Raw genomic sequence first — 21,679 nt, 5'->3', positions numbered from 1 at the left:
ATTGAGGAATAAGCAGGTGTCACACTAAATAGCTTCCAACTATTGCGTGGCCAGGGAGACGCACCATTTTTACTATGTAGATTACGATACTTCTGCTGACAATACAGTCCTCTTTTGGGGGGAAATGAGCAATGCTACTTTACATGCGAGGGGATGGCCTCAATGATTTACCTTGATAGTGACGTAAGACCCCTCAGTGCAGGAATCAGTTCATCTCAGAAAGGTCACAATGCCACACCTGTCAGTGGCACCATGCACAACCGCTCTGTAAATGTCCTGCTAAGAGAAGACTCATTACATCCACAGTTACACAATACAATTCTTTCAAACCCCCTTGTGCCAAGTTAAATGGGATGCTTGTTTTTCCTGAGTCCTAACACTGACATTTTTCCTGATACACAGAAGGGTCCAGTGTGTCCACAGAAATCAATCCATTCTACTTTTTTCTCTTCTCTCCACAAGAGGGCTGGGAGGGAGCCCTAGCAACAGCACAACCCCCCCTGCTGTCCACCACCCGTAGCATTAGTGTCCCAACATCATGCAGGCAGGGATCTGCAGACTGGAGGGGGAGAGGGATGAGTTGCATAAGTCACAAACATGGGGAAGCGTGAGTGGGGATGTTAGGGGGATGGGTAAAAGACAGAGTGAGGGGTATAGAGAGTAGAGCCCGGTCTTACCCCAGCCTGGTGAACTGAAACCTGAACCTAGGCCCGGTCCTACATCACAGAAATGTATTAAGCCCGAACCCGGGGGAAAAAGCCTGATTTATAGAACTGTATATTGATTTAAAACTGGTGTTGAGAACAATGCAGCGGAGGCGGGAGGCAGCTGAGTGAGGAGATGAAATGGCCCTCATCTTAGAAAAGCGAGGAGGAAAACTCACTGTAGTTATGAGCAACTGAATGATGGAAAATATTGGAATAAAGTAGGCTAATGCAATTGAAGACAATGCATGTATCAAACTGTTGCTTATACAGAAACTCCCAAAGTCATATCCAACCATTACACACATTTTAAAGTAATAGCTGTGTGTGGCCAACAAGATTATAATTTCTACACTGTTTTGATTGGGACAGTGCCATCGCGCTGCTTTGAGACAAGCGTGGGGACTCGTCTCGATAAATCAATCAATGTCAGACTTTTTTCTTTTCACTGAATCTTTGGAAATCTGGTTACAATTAGGCTGGGAAAATGTTAGCTAAATTGAGGTGTGCTCATGATCATCTTTATTCTAGTTTGCTCATATAGGCCTATCACAGATCAGACCATTTTGATAGCATTTTACGTTGGGATGCATCGATTCCTCTGACGAAGGCCCTACAAATGGTCAAAGACCCCAGTCATAGACTGTTCTCTCTACTACCGCATGGCAAGTGGTACCAGAGTGCCAAGTCTAGGACAAAAAGGATTCAACAGTTTTTACCCCCAAGCCATAAGACTCCTGAACAGGTAATCAAATGGCTACCCAGACTATTTGCACTGTGTGCCCCCCCCCCCCCCAAACCCCTCTTTTACGCTGCTGCTACTCTCTGTTTTTCATATATGCATAGTCACTTTAACTATACATTCATGTACATACTACCTAAATTGGCCCGACCAACCAGTGCTCCCGCACATTGACTAACCGGGCTCTGAATTGTGTCCCGCCACCCACCAAACCCTCTTTTACGCTACTGCTACTCTCTGGTCATCATATATGCATAGTCACTTTAACCATACCATATCCTCCCGGGTGGCGCAGTGGTCTAGGGCACTGCATCGCAGTGCTAGCTGCGCCACCAGAGTCTCTGGGTTCGCGCCCAGTCTCTGACGCAGCCGGCCGCAACCGGGAGGTCCGTGGGGCGACGCACAATTGGCATAGCGTCGTCCGTGTTAGGGAGGGTTTGGCCGGTAGGGATGTCTCAGTATGTAAAAATGTAATAAAATGTATGCACTCTACTGTAAGTCGCTCTGGATAAGAGCGTCTGCTAAAATGACTAAAATGTAAAAATGTAAAATGTACATGTACATACTACCTCAATAGTATGTAGTCTCGCTACTTTTATAGCCTCGCTACTGTTATTTTTCACTGTCTTTTGGCTGTTGTTTTTATTTCTTTACTTACCTATTGTTCACCTAATACCTTTTTTGCACTATTGGTTAGAGCCTGTAAGTTAGCAATTCACTGTTGCATTCGGCACACGTGACAAATACACTTTGATTTGCATCTCAGTGCAAGAGGCGTCACTACAGTCCCTGGTTCGAATCCAGGCTGTATCACATCTGACCGTGATTGGGAGTCCCATAGGGAGGCGCACAATTGGCCAGCGTCATCCGGGTCTGGCCGGGGTAGGCCGTCATTGTAAATAAGAATTTGTTCTTAACTGACTTGCCTAGTTAAAAGGTTACACACACACACACAGTTATTTTGTTGGCATTTACGCATGTCCCCATTACCAGTAAAACATATTCAAAACCTATTTATTTCACTTACTTGCTGTGCTGTTTCGTTGTTCATTTGTTCATTCTCAACCAGGATTTCATCATACATGTCAAGCAGTGAAGTTTCAGCTCCGTCTGTCCGTGGCCTCTTCCTCGGTGTGCACTGTCACTGTGTCCGTTTCCATCTTGTCCAACTGTGTGTAATATTTCACGTAAACCGTGCTTCTGGTCTGCATCGAAGTAGCGTTCCTTGTACCTAGCATCGAGCATGGTGGCGACACAGTAAAGAGGCTCAGAGAGAATGCCACCTAATCGCTTGTTCACAGCCTGGAGTACTTTTGAACGGTTTTAACCCCCGGTCTGTGTCAGGAGTTTTTGTTGAGTAGGCGTTTCAATGCCATGACAGAGGGTATCACGTCTGATGCAGACGCAGTTGATTAGCTTATTTCTTGAGTCAATTGTTCAAATGGCGCTAGGAGTGTGTTCATGTTTCCAAGTTACATACATGTTCTCAAATGCCATTGAAATGGCAGCAGCAGCAGTATGAGAACCAGCACATTCTTGAGCATGCAATACAGCTTTCCTCAGTACGAAATCTTCATCGACCCACTGTGCTGTCAGACTCAGCATGCTCATCGGGCTGACATCGCTGGTCCAAATGTCAGTCGTGAAGCTAATAGCAGTGACGCCCATAGCAAGTAGCTCATAGATGTACGTTTCAACAATACTGTGTAACTCCGGTAGGGCAACATCTGAAAAATAGTGTGTACCGGGGCTCAACCAGTTGGCGAAAGCCAACATCATCCACGACAGAGGATGGTTGATTGTCAAGGGCAACGAATTCCATAATCTTGGCGTTAATGGATTTGCCTTTGAGTTGTCTCGCTGAAATTGTATAACTCTTTCATACGACTGCTCGACTTGAACTTGTTTAGTTTGTGGAAGTGCACTTAGTATTTTTATGATTTTGTTCTGTGTAGCACTGTATTTTTTGTGGCGTTATTACGTCATCTACTTATGTTATATAGGTATCCACGTCAGCTTTGACATCGGTTTTGCACATCAGCGTTAAACGAGACAGACATCGAGCCGATGCCGATGTTGGCATTTTTAGCTAATATCGGCCGATTCCGATATGCTCACCGATATATCGTGCATCCCTCATTTTATGTAGCTTAACAAGTAGATTTTGACCTTCACTCGCATAGTAGCAGCCTGTCCTACTCCCAAACAAAAGCCTGTGACTTGTCTGACAATCAATCTATGTGATTTGGTTTAACTAATTGATCTCTACATGGCTGAGCAAACAAGTGGAGGTGGTAGCTCATTTTTTCATTTGTTCATCTATCACTGATCAGAAACATTTAGTATTCAATTATGTAGCATAAATCAAGTGTATTAACCATTTTCTTTTGAAAATAAAATAAAACGTGAGCTTTTAATAATTAAACAATAAATGGAGTTTCTGCCAAACAAGAATGCATGTTTTATTCCAAAATAACTGCATGAAGCCTATGCCTGATTCGGAAAACATTTATCAGTTTTGGGTCTACTTTCGATAGTTTACAAGGTCCAGCAAGGCACAGTAGCAGGGCAGTCATAGGGTGTAATTTCTTAGGATGTATCGGTGTTAACAGATACCATTGGAATATGGGTTTCTCCTAATTCTGAGATGCGCTGCCAGTCATGGTCTTGTGGATCATCATTCTCCCGAGTACACTCCAGCATATTCGTAATGCAATTTGAAACATTGAAATCCCCAGAAAAATTAGTTTCATCATGGCCAAAGTTCTCTAGCCCAGACAATATTGGAATCCTGGTGCCGCTAGTGGCTGCAGCTGCTGAGAGAGCGCAGTAGTAAAAGGTATGCAGACATAGAGTTATTATTTAAATGTTTTATTTTACACAGCACGGCAAGCCCGAAACCCGGTGGGCCAAATCAATTCTCAAAATTTGAGGCTGAATGAAAACAAAGAGAGAGGGGTAGAGAAACAGAGCTGAGGGTGGAATAAGAAAGGAAGAGGTAGAAAGGTGGAGGGAGGTGGGAGCGAGAGCAAGCTGAAGAAGGTAGGGGAGAAAGGAAAAGAGGGTGAGTGAGATGAGGTAGATATAGAGAGTGGGAGAGAAGGGCACAAGGAGAGACGTTAAGAGAGAGTAAGAGGTAAGAGATACTCCATGGAATGAAGAGGGTTCACTCTTGTGGAGTTTGCCCTTAAACAGGACCTGACCTGCGTCAGTGAAACACCCTGCTGTGGGAGATGTGAATGGACAATATTCACAACAAGCAAGCTACTGTGTGGATGGATACTTCCTTAGCAACAGCATTAAAGTGATAGTAACAAAACAAGTAGGCCTACTCCCTATAGTCAAACGGACCACCTGATACCCCTTCCTCTCTCGTAAACTTTCCCCATAGACAATGTGATAGCGGTACACAGACGGTGCTTCGAGGGTCATCTCTGATGAAAGATGTGTTTGTTGCATGCTGGGAGCTTTAACCCTAGCTATAACTTATGGGTCTCATTATTCAGACGGCTGGTCAAAGGAGACATCATGGATTTTCTGTAATATTCTAATTCTGGATAGCAAGGACCTGGGCATTCACACACAGTGCATTCGGAAAATATTCAGACCCCTGCACTTTTTCTACATTTTGTTATGTTACAGCCTTATTCTAAAATTGATTAAATGTATTATTTTCCTCACCAATGTATATACAATACACCATAACAAAGCAAAGACTGGTTATTTTTATTTGCAAATGTATCAAATTTTTAAATAAAATATAATATCCCAATTATATAAGTATTCAGACCCGCTTTACTTTACTAACCTCAAGTATTCTTGGGTATGACGCTACAAGCTTGGCACACCTGTATTTCTCCCATTCGTCTCTACAGATCCTCTCAAGCTCTGTCAGGTTGGATGGGGAGCGTTGCTGCACAGCCATTGTCAGGTCTCTCCAGAGAAGTTCGATCAGGTTCAAGTTTGGGCTCTGGTTGGGCCACTCAAGGACATTCAGAGACTTGTCCCAAAGCCACTCCTGCATTGGCTGTGTGCTTAGGATCATTGTCTTGTTGGAAGGTGAACCGTTGCCCCAGTCTGAGGTCCTGGGTGCTCTGGAGCAGGTTTTCATCAAGGATCTCTCTGTACTTTGCTCTGTTCATCTTTCCCTCGATCCTGACTAGTCTTTCTGCCACTGAAAAACATCCCCACAGCATGGTGCTGCCACCACCATGCCTCACCGTAGGGATGGTATTGACCAGGGTGATGAGCAATGCCTGATTTCCTCCATACTTGACACTTGACATTCAGGACAAAGAGTTCAATCTTGGTTTCATCAGACCAGAGAATCTTGTTTCTGATGATCCGAGAGTTCTTTAGGTGCCTTTTGGCTTTCGTCTGGCCACTCTACCATAAAGGCCTGATTGGTGGAGTGCTACAGAGATGGTTGTCCTTCTGGAAGGTTCTCCCATCTCCACAGAGGAACTCTGGGGCTCTGTCAGAGTGACCATGGGGCTCTGTCAGTGACCATCAGGTTCTTGGTCACCTCCCTGACCAAAGCCCTTCTCCCCCGATTGCTTAGTTTGGCCGGGCAGCCAGCTCTAGGAAGAGTCTTGGTGGTTCCAAACTTCTTCCATTTAAGAATGATGGAGGCTGCTGTGTTCTTGGGGACCTTCAATGCTGCAGAAAGTTTTTGGTACCCTTCCCCAGATCTATGCCTCGACACAAGCCTCTACAGACAATTCCATCAAACTCATGGCTTGGTTTTTGCTGTGACATGCACTGTCAACTGTGGGACCTTATATAGACAGGTGTGTGCCTTTCCAAATCATGTTCAATCGAATTTACCACAGGTGGACTCCAATCATATTGTAGAACGATCTCATTTTACTGGAGAAAAGTAGGCTACACCGAGAAAAGTACCGGAGAAAAATGCTACACACCAGCTAGAACGCCGTCTGCTGATTGAAAGCCTGTTCGTGACTTCACATCCGAGTGGAAAAGTGCAACTGAAGCACAAAATTAGTCTGATGCTGAGCAGAAATGACAATAAGCATATCAGATCTGTGTTTATAAAACACAGCAAGAAAAAATATATAAAAAATGTTCTGCGTGAAAAATCAGGATTGAGCGTTAACGCTGAACCCCTGCATGGGGATGTATCCTGAATAGGTACACAAAGGTAGAAATATGCAATATCCCTCTTTTGCATATTATTGTAATGAGTTCCGGCCCTAAACAAGGCCACATATGTTTTGTCCAGACCAGACCAAATCTGAAACAATCATTGATTTCTATGCTTCGCAAGTTTGGACATTACAGTACAGCAAAGTTGAGCACACTAGAGTACAGTAGAGTTTATAGTAGTGTGCGCTACTTACTATACTGTACAGTAGTGTACTTTTCTTTCCTGCTTTCTACTGTGCTGTACTGTCCAAACTCAGATTTGGTCTGGCCAGGGAGGACTGACCAAATTTCAACTACTTTTCAACGTCCATGGACATCCGGTATTTGTCGGTGATGAGTGGGTGAGGATGCTTGTTACAGTAGATGGAAACATGGTAGGTGTCAGTAAGGGCTGGGAGAGGTGACATCTGGAGAGACAGCGAGAAGAGACAGAGAGAGAGTGCAAGGGAAGGGTTGTCCAGACTGTTTTCACAGTCTTGCTTTGATCACCAGACGACAGAAAGATAAAATAACTGTTCTGAGCTGAGCTGAATAACAGTATGCCAGTGGAAGGGAGAACAGTAGCAGGTGACCCAACTGTGGTTTGGTGCCGTGAACTTTAATTATCCTTCCTCAAGAGGGAGAGAAATTTGAAAATATCTTACACAGATGTAATTCCGTTACCAAAAACGCACAAGGCACAAGGCAAGGTTTCTTAAATTCACAGAAGGTAAATAATTTATCCAAAACAAAATATAAGTGCTGATATTAATTACCGGTAGTTAAATAATGGTTAAATAAAATAGAAGTTGGCAGGGGTCTTTACTTTCACATTGTGTTTTGATGCATTTCCAATACCTTTTAAGACTTTCGGATAGATATTGTTGAAGACCCATTTTCCGCCTATTTGACCAGAAATCAAATCCTTTGCGTATCCCTAAGTTTTAGGGTGGAATATGGTTGAAAAATGTATATATGCCTTACTTTCTAAAAAGTAGACTCAGCTTTCCTTTGAAATGCTCCTATGAACTTCACATGTTAATGCTCACGGGTCCTTTTATATGGAAATGACCATATGCTTTCAGTTTTCAGTTTAGGTGAGTACAGGGATAGTCGTTTGTAAACAAACAATGTAAACATTGCTTTGGTGGGTTTGATTGAATTCCAAGCCTTGGGTCACATGGAAATGTACAAAAGTTACAGCAGAACAGTCATTAACCAATCCATCAGTCAAGTTTTGTGTCTCTGTACGCTCTCCCCTCCACGTCATAAGACAAATCTATAAAGCTCATCATATATAAAATATGCATAATGAAGAGATGTTTTTATTCATAGGAGGATAATCTAGTACAGTACAGGCACGGATCAAGGCTTGCTTAAGTGATGAAGTAGTAAGGTCTATTTTAAGAGCTGCTGTCCCTCTTCCCTCCCCTCACCCACACTGACATACAGTAGCTACCTACACTTTCTTATCTTGACATGCTATAATGTTGTCGTCTTTCTCCTTGAAAACACCTTTCCACTTAACTTGATTCATCTCATTTATTTTCTTCCTCTGTTACCTTGCTTTTCAGTGTCTCTCTGTCTCCTGCTCCATCAGCTCCCTCTCAGCTGAGTTAAGCAGGTCAGCAGGCTGCCGAGCAAAAAGCAGCACCAAGGAGAGCAGCCGCTCACTGCAAACACACACACAGAAACATGCATCTCACACACCCACCTCTCTCACACCGTTCTGCATCTTCCTGGTGCATCAATAACATGTTCACTAGGCTTGGGCAGTATCCAGATTGTCATACACTACATGACCAAAAGTATGTGGACACCTGCTTGTTCAACAACACCTTATTCCAAAATCATGGGCATTAATATGGAGTTGCTGCTATAACAGCCTCCACTTTTCTGGGAAGGCTTTCCACTAGATGTTGGAACATTGCTGCGGGGACTTGCTTCCATTCAGCCACAAGAGTATTAGTGAGGTGGGGCACAGATGTTGGGCGATTAGGCCTGGCTCGCAGTTGGCGTTCCAAATCATCCCAGGGTGGCAGTTAGCCTAGTGGTTAGAGCTTTGGGCCTGTAACTGAAAGGTTGCTGGTTCAAATCTCAGACCCACCAAACTTTACAGTTGGCACTATGCATTGTGGCAGGTAGCGTTCTCCTGGCATCCCCCAAACCCAGATTCGCCAGATGGTGAAGCGCGATTCATCCCTCCAGAGAACACATTTCCACTGCTCCAGAGTCCAATGGCGGCGAGCTTTACACCACTCCAGCTGACGCTTGGCATTGCACATTGTGGTTTTAGGCTTCTCTGCGGCTGCACAGCCATAGAAAACCATTTCTTGAAGCTCCCGACGAACAGTTATTATGCTGACGTTGCTTCCAGAGGAAGTTTGGAACTCGGTAGTGAGTGTTGCAACCAAGGACAGACGATTTTTACGAGCTATGCGCTTCAGCACTTGGCGGTCCCGTTCTGTGTTTTTTTGTGGACTACCACATCGCGGCTGAGCCGGTGTTGCTCCTAGACGTTTCCACTTCACAATAACAGCACATACAGTTGACCGGGGCAGCTTTAGCAGGGCAGAAATTTGACCAACTGACTTGTTGGAAATGTGGTATCCTTTGACGGTACCACATTGAAAGTCACTGAGCTCTTCAGTACTGGCCATTCTACTACTGTTTGTCTATGGAGATTGCATGGCTGTGTGCTCTATTTTATAGACCTGTCAGTAATGGGTGTGGCTGAAATAGCCCAAATCCACTAATTTGAAGATTTGTCCACATACTTTTGTATATATAGTGTACCTTCACACTGACCTTGTGCCATGTAATTTGGTAATATCGTCACTGAACACAAAGGCCGCTGTTTTCAAACCATACTGATAGCATTGCTAACCTTCGGATTACAGACTAACATGTAAAATCCCATAGAGAATGCTATCGAGCGCATTGCGAACATTTTGTACAGTTTCTGACCTAAACTATACAAGTAACTAAAAAATTATAGTCACCGTTTGCTGAAAGCACAAATCAAATTTTTAAACCAGAAGGGGATTCTCTGCTGTTACCAAGCGAATGCTTGATTTTGGAAGACACTAACTAGCTACTAAATAGCAAACCAAATGCACAACTGCAGAGCATTTAGCACATTTTAGACAGTTAGCTTAATAGTTAAAAGATATCTGGCTAGCAAACATTTAGTTGTGAATTCCATACTGTAATTAGATCACCTGGCGCATGCTGCACAACAGTGAGTGACTCACAAGGCTTCAGTCTCTAGTTATTGTGTGCTTGTAAACAAACACCACGTGACACGTGACTGGGGACTACCATAATCTTCATAATAACATGACAGGTGAAATGAAGAACGCAATGTTCTTTCTCTAATGTATTGCACAAGTTGACTGCAGGTATTTACTTAAAAAACGTATAAATAAATAAATAGTTAACGGTATTGAAAAACAATCCCGTGGCTTTTTCCTCGGGATGGTTTATCAGCAACATGGAAGTAGACCACAGAGCCTCTGACAAAGTTGGTTATAACATAAGTAAACAAGCACCCGTTACGGACTGAAAAGTGTCATGATTAGGGCCCTAGCCAGGAGGTCACGTTCATTTTTCCAAGCTAGGCGGACACATGTACTGGCCCTAGTCATAGTGATGTTAAACGTTTTCTAACCATAAATCTGATCAACATTCAAAGTGAATACTAACCTAAAAACTAACCAGCCATAATTTACCTGTTCAGTTGGGAGGGAGCTGTGCTACAGAACAACTAGCATCTGTGGTTGTCCACAAGATCCAATGATTACAGAGTCCACCTTACACTTAGAGTGATTATGGACTGCTCTGGCAACAACATAAAAGTCTGGCCCTCTCAGAGTGACAGTGAGATGTTGACTGTGATGAGTGGATTTGCTCCCTCAAGTCCAGAGTTCTTCCATCCTGGTTAGTAGGAACCAAAGGTGTGCAGGCTTTTGTTCCAGATGAGTACTAACACATTCAAATAAAAAAAGGTTTTGGTGATATATTGATTAGTTGAGTCAGTTGTGTTAGTGCTGGGCTTAAGCAAAAGCCTGCCCTTCACATTCTGTGAGTATTCAGACCCAGGGTTGAACAACATTTAATTTCTCCAGTCCACTACCTCCAGTAAAGGCAAATGGACAGACTGGAGCCCCAGACCAGCCAGGCTTAGCCCAGCAGTGACTCACCTCAGGGAGGGCACACACCCAGGGCCCTGTCCACCACACCGTCAGCTCTCCAACAGGCCCAGCACTGTTCAGAAAGGCCACTGTGCCTACCACTACACAAACAAGGGCAGGGGAACATGGCGTCATGCTTAATAAACCATTCATAAATAAAACACAAACACTAAATCAACCACCCCAATGACCCCATGTACACCCATATATAGTGTAAATACACCTACATACTGGAAATGACCCAGCGCCTCCTCAAGAGACAACTTTCTGAAATTGTGGAGGGAAGCAGTGACCTGTGGCAGGGTGGTAAGCTTTTTGGAATTTATTCAGGATTCATGAAGACAATCAACAGATCTGCAACAATCCACAGTAGTAGGCCTACATACAGTTCTCAAGGAGCTATAATATAAATCATAACTGTTCATTACGGGACAAGTTTAGGATAACAACCACTAACCATTTCACCTTATATCCCTGGCTGGCAGGTCACCTGTATGATGATGGTTAAAGGCTCCCCTCTCCATCCCCTAGTCAGGAGCCAGGGCTGAGCACTCCTCTACCTGCCAGCCAGTGGTGAAGGAGCCAGTGTAGTGTGTTGCCTTTCATTAGTAATTTATGAGCCATTCGAAGAGCAGAGAAAAGTGCATTAAAGAGGACAGGAAACTAACAGGGGCAGGGCAAGAGAAAGTGAGAATTAGCCTGGCGTGGTCCTTTCTGGAAGTTACTAATCAAAAACACTGATCTGGGGTCAGGTGTCCTATTCCTCGAACTGCACAAACACCTCTGGTACGATGCTACCAAACTGATCAGTAAACAGGTGGCTTTCCTTCGGTACAGATGAATGAAAGAGGATGGCAGACAGACAGGAAGGGAGATCTGTGAATGAGTGTATGAATGAAGTACAAAAGCAGCTCTGCATTTTAAGGTTAAGCTTGGGCAGGGTAAACTGATCCTAGATCTGCGCCTAAAGTAGGGCCTTATAAAATCTGTTATATATTTTGCCTGATTACATTTTGGTTCTCTCCCCAAAATCCCCTTTCTCCGTTTTGTTTTTCCAGGTTTCCATTTCACCCAATATTTTCAGGTTTTTACTATCAAAATCACCTTTCTTTAATAGAAAAACTACTAAATTGGATTTTCTATGTACACAAAAATGCTTAAATCACACCAGGAAAAGTTTGAGAAATGTTTATTTAATTCCAGTGCACACCTAGAATGAGGCTGTTTAGTGTGTTTTGTAGCACACGTGATGGTGAAGTTTGCAAAAACAAATATCCACTCGATTGATGCAAATAATCATGATCTTATTCTGCCAGGTAAGCATAAGCTACTTTGTAGTTAACATTTAATTGAGAATGTTTTTGGGAAAACCTTTATCTACCAGAAGACTTTTCATTAGCATCATCGCTAATGGCTACACAAAGTGGAGCGTACCGCACATACACAAACGGGGAATTCTTGTTGCCTCCTCAGAAAGTTGCAGGAAATACAAATCACTATTGCATTCTGTTTATGTCTTCTGATAAACCTGGGCTAATTAATACATTTTGTTGATTCCCTACTAAGTTCAATAAATGTTTTAATATTGTTGAATTCCGTTTTAAAAAGTGTAAGTAACAAACGCAACCACATGTAACATATGGATTTGCATTAGTTATTTATTCTATAAAACCAATCAGAATTCCGAAGAATGCCCAAGTCATGTCGGGAAAAGATTTTCCCAGGGGGTGATGTAATATGGAGGACCCGGCAAGCCAGCCTATTCCCTAGAATTTAAACTCCAAAAGAAATACAGTAATTTCAAATGAAACCAATCATTTGCACTCATGACTTTTAATTTCAATTACATTTTCAGCCAATTTACAACCAAATACTTTAGGAATTTGTTACAAATCAACTTGCAAGGTTGCTAGCCAACTAGCCTGCTAACGTTAGCTCTACTAGCCTGATAACGTTAGCCCTACATGCCTGCGAATGTTACGTTAGCACCACATGAGTCTACCAGTTGATATTAACACCTAGCTTACAGCTACATTAAAGTAAACCAAAGTTTTGGAAATACATAACACCATCTAACCACTACATAACACCATCTAATTCTTATCAAAGAGGGTTAGATATATGGTGTAATCTTAGCTAAACATTAGCTGGCTGGCTGGCTAGCTAGCTATTAGCCTAGCCAACCACCACGGTTATGGCCGGCAAACTAGAACAACACAGCTAAAACATAATCACAAAGCAAAGAGAGCAGAGACGTACAGATTGATGGCTGGGGACCATGGTAAACTATTTAACCAGAGTGTGCAAAGCTGTCATCAAGGCAAAGAGTGGCTACTTTGAAGAATCTCAAAAATAAAATATATTTAGATTTGTTTAAAACTATTTTGGTTACTAAACTCAGCAAAAAAAGAAATGCACCTTTTTCAGGACCCTGTTTTTCAAAGATAATTCGTAAAAATCCAAATAACTTCACAGATCTTCATTGTAAAGGGTTTAAACACTGTTTCCCCTGCTTGTTCAACGAATCATAAACAATTAATGAACATGCACCTGTGGAACGGTCTTAACTTCCTATGGCTGCAGGGGCAGTATTGAGTAGCTTGGATGAAAGGTGCACAGAGTGCCCAGAGTAAACGGCCTGCTCCTCAGTCATAGTTGCTAATATACGCATATTATTATTAGTATTGGATAGTAAACACTCTGAAGTTTCTAAAACTGTTTGAATTATGTCTGTGAGTATAGCAGAACTCATATGGCAGGCAAAAACCTGAGAAAAAATCCAAACAAGAAGTGGAAATTCTGAGGCTGGTCGATTTTCAACCAAGATCCAAATGAAATCACAGCGAGATATGGGTGAGTTTGCACTTCCTACGGCTTCCACTAGCTGTCAACAATCTGTAGAACCTTGTCTGATGCCTCTACTGTGAAGGGGGGCCAAATGAGAGGGGAATTAGTCAGGTCTGCCATGACCGGACCGTTCTTTGACCATGCACGTTCACATGAGAGGGAGCTCTGTTCCATCGCTCATCTAAAGTAAATGTAATTCTCCGGTTGGAACGTTATTCAATATATGTTAAAAACATTCTAAAGATTGATTCAATACATCGTTTGACATGTTTCTACTGACTGTTACGGAACTTTTGGACATTTCGTCAGCTTTTAGTAAACGCGCTTCCTGACGTTGGATTTGTTTACCAAACACGCTACAAAAATAGCTATTTGGACATAAATGATAGACATTACCGAACAAAACGAAAATTTCTTGTGGAAGTGGGAGTCCTGGGAGTGCATTCCGACGAAGATCAGCAAAGGTAAGTGAAGATTTATAATGCTTTTTATAAGTTTTGTTGACTGCACAATTTGGTGGGTAACTGTATGGCTTGCTTTGTGGCTGAACGCTGTGTTCAGATGATTGAATATTGTGTTTTGCCGTAAAGCTTTTTGAAATCTGACACAGCGGTTACATTAAGAACAAGTGTATCTTTAATTCTATGTAAAACGTATCTTTCATCAAAGTTTATGATGAGTATTTTTTTGTTATTTGACGTGGCGCTCTGCAATTTCTCCGGATATTTTGGAGGCATTTCTGAACATGGCGCCAATCTAAACTGAGGTTTTTGGATTTAAATATGAATTTAATCAAACAAGACATATGTATTTTGTAACATGAAGTCCTATGAGTGTCATCTGGTGAAGATCATCAAAGGTTAGTGATTCATTTTATCTCTATTTGTGCTTTTTGTGACTCCTCTCTTTGGCTGGAAAAATGGCTGAATTTTTCTGTGAGTTGGTGGTGACCTAACATAATCGTTTGTGGTGCTTTCGCTGAAAAGCCTATTTGAAATCGGACACTTTTGGTGGGATTAACAACAAGATTACCTTTAAAATGGTATAAGATACATGTATGTTTGAGGAATTTTAATTATGAGATTTCTGTTGTTTGAATTTGGCGCCCTGCACTTTCACTGGCTGTTGTCATATCATCCCGTTAATGGGATTGCAGCCATAAGATTAAGACACTAAACAGCTTACAGACGGTAGGCAATTAAGGTCACAGTTATGAAAACTTAGGACACCGAAGAGGCCTTTCTACGGACTCTGAAAAACACCAAAAGAAAGATGTCCAGGGTCCCTGCCCATCGGTGTGAATGTGCCTTAGGCATGCTGCAAGGAGGCATGAGGACTGCAGATGTGGCCAGGGCAATAAATTGCAATGTCCGTACTGTGAGACGCCTAAGACAGCGCCACAGGGAGACAGGACGGACAGCCAATCGTCCTCGCAGTGGCAGACCACGTGTAACAGCACCTGCACAGGATCGGAACATCCGAACAGCACACTTGCGGGACAGGTAGAGGATGGCAACAACAACTGCCCGAGATACACCAGGAATGCACAATCCCTCCATCAGTGCTCAGACTGTCCACAATAAGCTGAGAGAGGCTGGACTGAGGGCTTGTAGGCCTGTTGTAAGGCAGGTCCTCACCAGACATCACCGGCAACAACGTCGCCTATGGGCACGAACCCACCGTCGCTGGACCAGTCAGGACTGGCAAAAAGTGCTCTTCATTGACGATTTGCGGTTTTGTCTCACCAGGGGTGATGGTCGGATTCGCGTTTATTGTCGAAGGAATGAGCGTTACACCGAGGCCTGTACTCTGGAGCGGGATCGATTTGGAGGTGGAGTCCATCATGGTCTGGGGCGGTGTGTCACAGCTTCATCGGACTGAGCTTGTTGTCATTGCATGCAATCTCAACACAGTCGTTACAGGGAAGACATCCTCCTCCTTCATATGTGGTACCCTTCCTGTAGGCTCATCCTGACATGACCCTCCAGCGTGACAATGCCACCAGCCATACTGCTCGTTCTGTGTGTGATTTCCTGCAAGACAGGAATGTCAGGGTTCTGCCATGGCCAGCGAAGAGCCCGGATCTCAATCCCATTGAGCACGTCTGGGACCTGTTGGATCGCAGGGTGAGGGCTAGGGCCATTCCCACAGAAATGTCTGGGAACTTGCAGGTGCCTTGGTGGAAGAGTGGGGTAACATCTCACCGAAAGAACTGGCAAATCTGGTGCAGTCCATGAGGAGATGCACTGCATTACTTAATGCAGCTGGTGGCCACACCAGATACGGACTGTTACTTTTGATTTTGACCCCCCCTTTGTTCAGGGACACATTATTCCATTTCTGTTAGTCACATGTCTGTGAAACTTGTTCAGTTTATGTCTCAGTTGTTGAATCTTATGTTCATACAAATATTTACATGTTAAATTTGCTGAGAATAAACGCAGTTGACAGAGAGAGGGTGTGTTAATGTGTTAATTCATAGTTTTGATGTCTTCACTATCATTCTACAACGTAGAAAATAGTAAAAAATAAAGAAAAACCTTGGAATGGGTAGATGTGTCCCAAACTTTTGACTGGTACTGTATAGTAACCACCAATCAACTACTCAGTGGCCTTGTCTGCAGCTGTCAATTAACCTAGAAGAGACGCACTAGTTTTCAAACATACTGAGCATTTCCACTTCAGTTACTGGTCTGTACCACAAGGCTGGGCTTTAATTCTGACTTGGTGGGTATCATGATTGATTTTTAGATGACAACCCTCACCTCAGTTCATGAAATATACTTTGATTCACATCTGTTCAAGAAAAAAGGTATCCTGAAAAGGAGGATATGGGTTAAATGGAAAGAGAGAAGGGGGGAGAGAGAGGAAAGGTTGTCGGTTTCTTGAAGCTTGCCTGGTTGCTCCTGGCAACAGCAAGGGGAGAAATTGGAACTGTGGGATTACAGTTGTGTCCTTCGGTTTTTTAGATGCTGGGCTTTCCCCAATAGTTATCATTCAAAACAAGATTATTTTTTTTTTTTGTATGCTAATCACTGTAGTTTTTAATACATAAGTTGATTCCTCTTTGAATCATTATATGTAATTATGATCGCTATGCTCGCTCGCTTAAATGACTGATGACAAATGTACATACGATGCCATTGATCGAATCCATTCCAAGCATTCCTCCATTGCAAATTGATCTAGCCACTCACTTGATGCAGATTTTACTGATTGACCTAGCATATGGAATGTCCTTTGCCTTCTCTCACATTCAACATTTTCCAGTTTCCATAACATTACCTTAGAGGCTCTGAGAGTTATAAACACAATTCTAAGAACACAAAGCTGATCAGACATGATCAGATGTTGAATTGGCTGAAGGAGAGGTTTAGTAGCCAACTATGTGGTTACATTGTGCAGGTAGCCCAGTCTTGAAACTCAAGCTTCACTGAGACACATGCCAGTCAAGGTGGGGTGGTAATGAACCAAAGGTTGCAAGCATATAGTCTGTAACCAAGAGAGCATCATTGAACGTACTGGTACACTCACCAGTGTGTCCCCCAGATTGTATCTTCAGATGGACACTGAAGGCCCCAAAATCAGTATCCAGTGGCACATAAAAACAAAATTTTCGATAGAAACTACGTAATCAAAGATAAGATACAGGGCAGCATTTCTAGGCTGAGGTGAGGGTGATATTAGGGGAAACACTGCACGTGGGCAACTTGAGTACTGATGAGGTAGTGAGGTTGCTGTGCATCAGGAAATGGGTTCATTCAGAGCCAGATCAAAATCAAATGTACTTTTAGAGGGCTGAGAAGTGGGGTGGGGTTGTCCTCTCAGAGAGAGATGGAGACACTGAGGGCAAAGTCACATTGAGACTGCTGCACAGGGATAGAATAGGGAGGGGAAAAGGCGTGTTGGGCAGGTTTAATAAGGAACTGACAGGCTGCAGTTCAATCAACATTGGTCCGAGTAGCGTTCCAGGCCCTACTAAAGCCCAAGTGCAAACTTTCACTCTAGAGTAAACTCACTGAACCTGTTTCCTTCCAGTCCCTCTCTAACACACTTTAAGGGCTTGTGCTCAAAGGGGAGTGCCTCGAAAACCGTGGGCTATGGACTGTGCCTTCTCTGTAACAGGCAAGACACTGCTTACGCTGTAAATCAAGTTTTCCACCGTGTAAACGCTAGGCACGGGAGGTGGGGGACTATGAACTTGTGTGCGAGTGGGTGTCCCCTGCTTCCCCTCCCTAAGCTATCAAACTCAGGTGTAAATCAATAGATGAATGGGGAAGGCCCCCTCAAGTGGTCTCTCCAAAGACAAACAAGCGATAGGTTACCTCACCAGTGCCAGTTTCACCAGAAAAAGAGCATGGGAAGGGAGTGGGGGTCCAAGCTGCTACCTGGGTTAAAGTTACTAGATTCAAGTAAGAGTCCAAATTACAGACAGCCACCCCCACCATCATCATGATCGCTACTAGGCTTCATGACACGCACACACACTCGCCGACTTGCACCTGCAAACGCCAGCACAAACTTTTCACACATGCTCACCGGTAAAACAGTGGCATGCCCTTTGACTGGACCAAGTGCTCATGAGCTCTAATACATATTTGCAACATGACCGGAAAGTCATCCTTGCAGTTGAGCATCTCATCATCCTGGAATCACACTCCCACACCCAGCTTGACTGACACATAAAACAGCACCTCTTCACACAGCCAGTATTTTGGTGACCAGTCAACACCAACTTGCTGCACTTCACAGTTATGTCAAGGTTCAATACAATGAAGTTAGTCAGTCAGTCAGTCCATTCACAACAGCGTGTCACTCCGCTACCAGTACCAAAATAAATCTCGAACAGAGCTTTTCTCTCACCCCAAATTGAGAGGGAAAGAGAACTAGAGAGGAGGTTGTACAGGCCTACAACATGAAGCTATGGTATGGAGGGATGTAATACACACTCAAGTTGGTCTTTCAATATCTTGGCAAGAGAATGTATCACAACTGTGTATTCAGCAAAGCTTCTGACCAAATAAATGTGTCATTGTGACATGCAGTCAAATGCTCATAATGTGGTTCAGAATGCTAAATGGAAATCATCCATGCAACTTGGAAATACAGCATTTACTGAGAATCATCTATTTTAATGCTCCAAATGTATGAGGACATGCAACACTACAAGAAAGAATCATGACTCAGTAACTTAGAGACAATGTCAAACTGCACTCAACCTTTCACCTAAAAACTAACGAGGGAATGATTTTTCTGGTTAGGGTTAACAAACATGATGGACGTGGATGAGGGATACATTCATTGAGATCAAAATACCACAAATTCTGATGGCAATCTTAACGATATATGCATTAACGTGTAATAACGGTTTCACTTCGATGCAGTGGTAACAGTAAGAGAATGAAGCCAACATGGTAAGGACAGAGGAAAGTGAATCCATTTTGAACCGGCATTTCTACTTCAGCACCACAGCAAGGGCTTGCTCATAATGCTACATGGAAATCAAGGGTGTAGGCACCGAGATTTATCCAGGGTATGACTTTGCGACAAAGGTTATTCAAAATGGAAAATATACTCCAACAAATACACAATAACAGACTGCTTTTCATAGTCTTAGGTGGCAATTTCATCAGAAACTGCATGTCACTCCCAATTGACACACGTGTTAACGTATGAAGATCCAAGGGTTGTAATGTCATTCTTCATACCGAAATCAAAACATATATAATTATGACATTATTTAACGTATTGTTTTTTCTTGAATCACCATCCACAGCCTTCATCAGAGTTTACAATTCCCTTCCTCACTGTCTTGCTGTGAATTCTAAAATGCAGCGATGCAGTGGCTTTTGGGCATTCTCTTCAAAATATTTGCATTAGCTAGTTAAAGGAAACACTGCAGATAAAATTAGGCCGGAGTGATTTAGAATATGACATCCGTCATTTCTCAATTTTACCCCAAATAGAAACAGTGGCTGTGTGATGCATTGAAAAGGGAGGATGTCCCAGTCATACATCAAATCGTAATAAATCCATGATGAGGCATACTCATCGACAGATTACATGGCCAACACTGCCCATACTAAATATTGAGACTACTGGGCAGGGTGACTTTTGATTATCCTACTTCATTCGTACATTGCAGCTGAGAATGTGATTTCTAAAAGATGTTAAAGGATAGTCTGAACTAGCCTCGGATACATTGTAGCTGTCTATCGCAGTTTTCCATCATGGCGAATCACAACCAACGTTGATGATCTACATTGCAAGGCATCACTACGGGGAAAATGTAGCCACTAGCTAAATTGTCCACAACGTGTACGAATCGATAAATAATGTTACAAGCCAAGTGAATGTCCTGTACAATTAACTAGCACCCATGCGATTGAAATTGGCATATTGATGCTGAGGTTGGAGGACATGGGAGGGTTCGGAAGGTGCTGTTTGTATGGATGTCAGTTTATCATCATGGTTTTCTTCAAACACATAACGACTGATGACAAAAACGGCATTTTCACAACAAATTAGTTAAAACCCAGTGAGTGAATAAACCAGGCTTATCTCTTACCTCAGGCGGAGGTTCGTTTCCAGCTTCCCGGAGCAGCCATTATCAGCATTCCCTCTCTCCCTCCGTCCTAGCCTCCACCACAGGTACCGGGCAAAATAAGAACCGGCAAACCAATCCCCCCCACCCCCAAACTGTCACCCCTCTGATGGGTGAGATATCCTAATAACGGTAGTGTCGTTTTTGCAATAAATCCCCGTCAAAACTCGGGTCTTCAGTGAGGTTAGTCTCCAAAGCGCAGTCCAGCAAGAGCGCAGGATGAACTCGGAGGTTCGGCACCGTCCGCCCGGCGCAGTGCAAGCTAGCTAATTGAGCAGTTCACAGGTAACAGATGTGGTACCGCTTGGGGTAGCATGGCAATGGCTATGTTGGCATCCAAAATAGACCGTATCTCGCCGTTGATGGTTGATTCTTTCGTGGCCTGTTTTCCCTCAGGAAACCATGTAGCAAACTGGCAAAGTTGGGGTTTATCGTAGCTGCTGAGTCTGGGAGGCTAGCTAACGTTAGCAGGCTAACTAACTAGCTAGCTTTCACTGTAACAGTTACTACTAATAGCCAACTACGTGTTGCATGTTGTGGTGAACGGAAAGGTGGAGGGGATGAGTGTTTAAATTAAAAAAATACGATTAAAATAAAAGTGGGGTATTTCCGTTGCACCGCTATAACTAGCGATGTGCATTCGCAAGGGACCCCCCCTCTCTGCCCGTTAATCTCGATCACACCACTAGCTATCGCTTAGACGAGGGTCTTCACGAGCGCGCCCTCTACACGAAGCTCGTTCCCGCTTGTTTGAGTTGCATTCCCCCTACAAAATGGCCGCCAAAACAAACCCGCGACAGTCAAACTAGCTACTACCACTGGTGTGAAATTAAACATCACATGGAACGCCTGTTCATAATCTAAAGCAGCGGTAATACATTTGTATACAAACTGCCTCGGCATTTAAACGGGTTTCAAATGTGATTTTAGGGTAAGGTAGTTACCAAGCCAACAGCTAGCAAGCTCGTGCATGTAGCCTCAACAGCAGTAAGCCTTGACGTTATCACCAATACTGTTAGTACCTTAGCGAACAAACTAGCTAAATGAGTATTTAGATTCACGGACATACTGTTACATATGTTCTTAATATTGGTAAATTAGAAATAGCACCCAAATCAAACATGCGCTTAACTCGCATGACTGTATAACGTTACCTAATTTTTTGAAGAACTATCGGCACCTAACTAGTTAACATCAAGTTCATAATATCGCATCAGCTAACCATCAATCATGTTCAAATTACCCGCCTCTTTCGCGCGTTTTGACGAAAACCACTGACCAATCTGTATGGTCATGCACTCACTTAAAATGGCGGCGGTCACCACTGGGATGAAAACTGTCGTGGCGTGTAGGTTGTTTTACTACTACTATAGTAGTTAGTCACCAGCACGGTTAGAAACCGTCATTTGGTAACGGTGAATACAATTTCGTTATTACTCAGAAA

General features: G+C 43.1%; 1 protein-coding gene across 1 annotated transcript in view; it reads right to left on the bottom strand.

Moving 5' to 3' along the window:
- LOC129837752 (dual specificity tyrosine-phosphorylation-regulated kinase 1B-like) overlaps positions 1 to 21,507 on the bottom strand; it is a 74,371-nt gene extending 52,864 nt beyond the window's left edge. Inside the window, exon 1 of the mRNA XM_055904180.1 lies at positions 20,200 to 21,507. The gene's annotated coding sequence lies outside the window, so the exon portion shown is untranslated. The remainder of the gene's footprint in view (positions 1 to 20,199) is intronic.
- Between the last annotated feature and the right edge of the window lie 172 nt (positions 21,508 to 21,679).

This window comes from Salvelinus fontinalis, chromosome 38, assembly GCF_029448725.1.
Source record: "Salvelinus fontinalis isolate EN_2023a chromosome 38, ASM2944872v1, whole genome shotgun sequence".
Classification (NCBI taxonomy): Eukaryota; Metazoa; Chordata; class Actinopteri; order Salmoniformes; family Salmonidae; genus Salvelinus; species Salvelinus fontinalis.
This window is presented reverse-complemented; position numbering and strand designations above follow the sequence as displayed.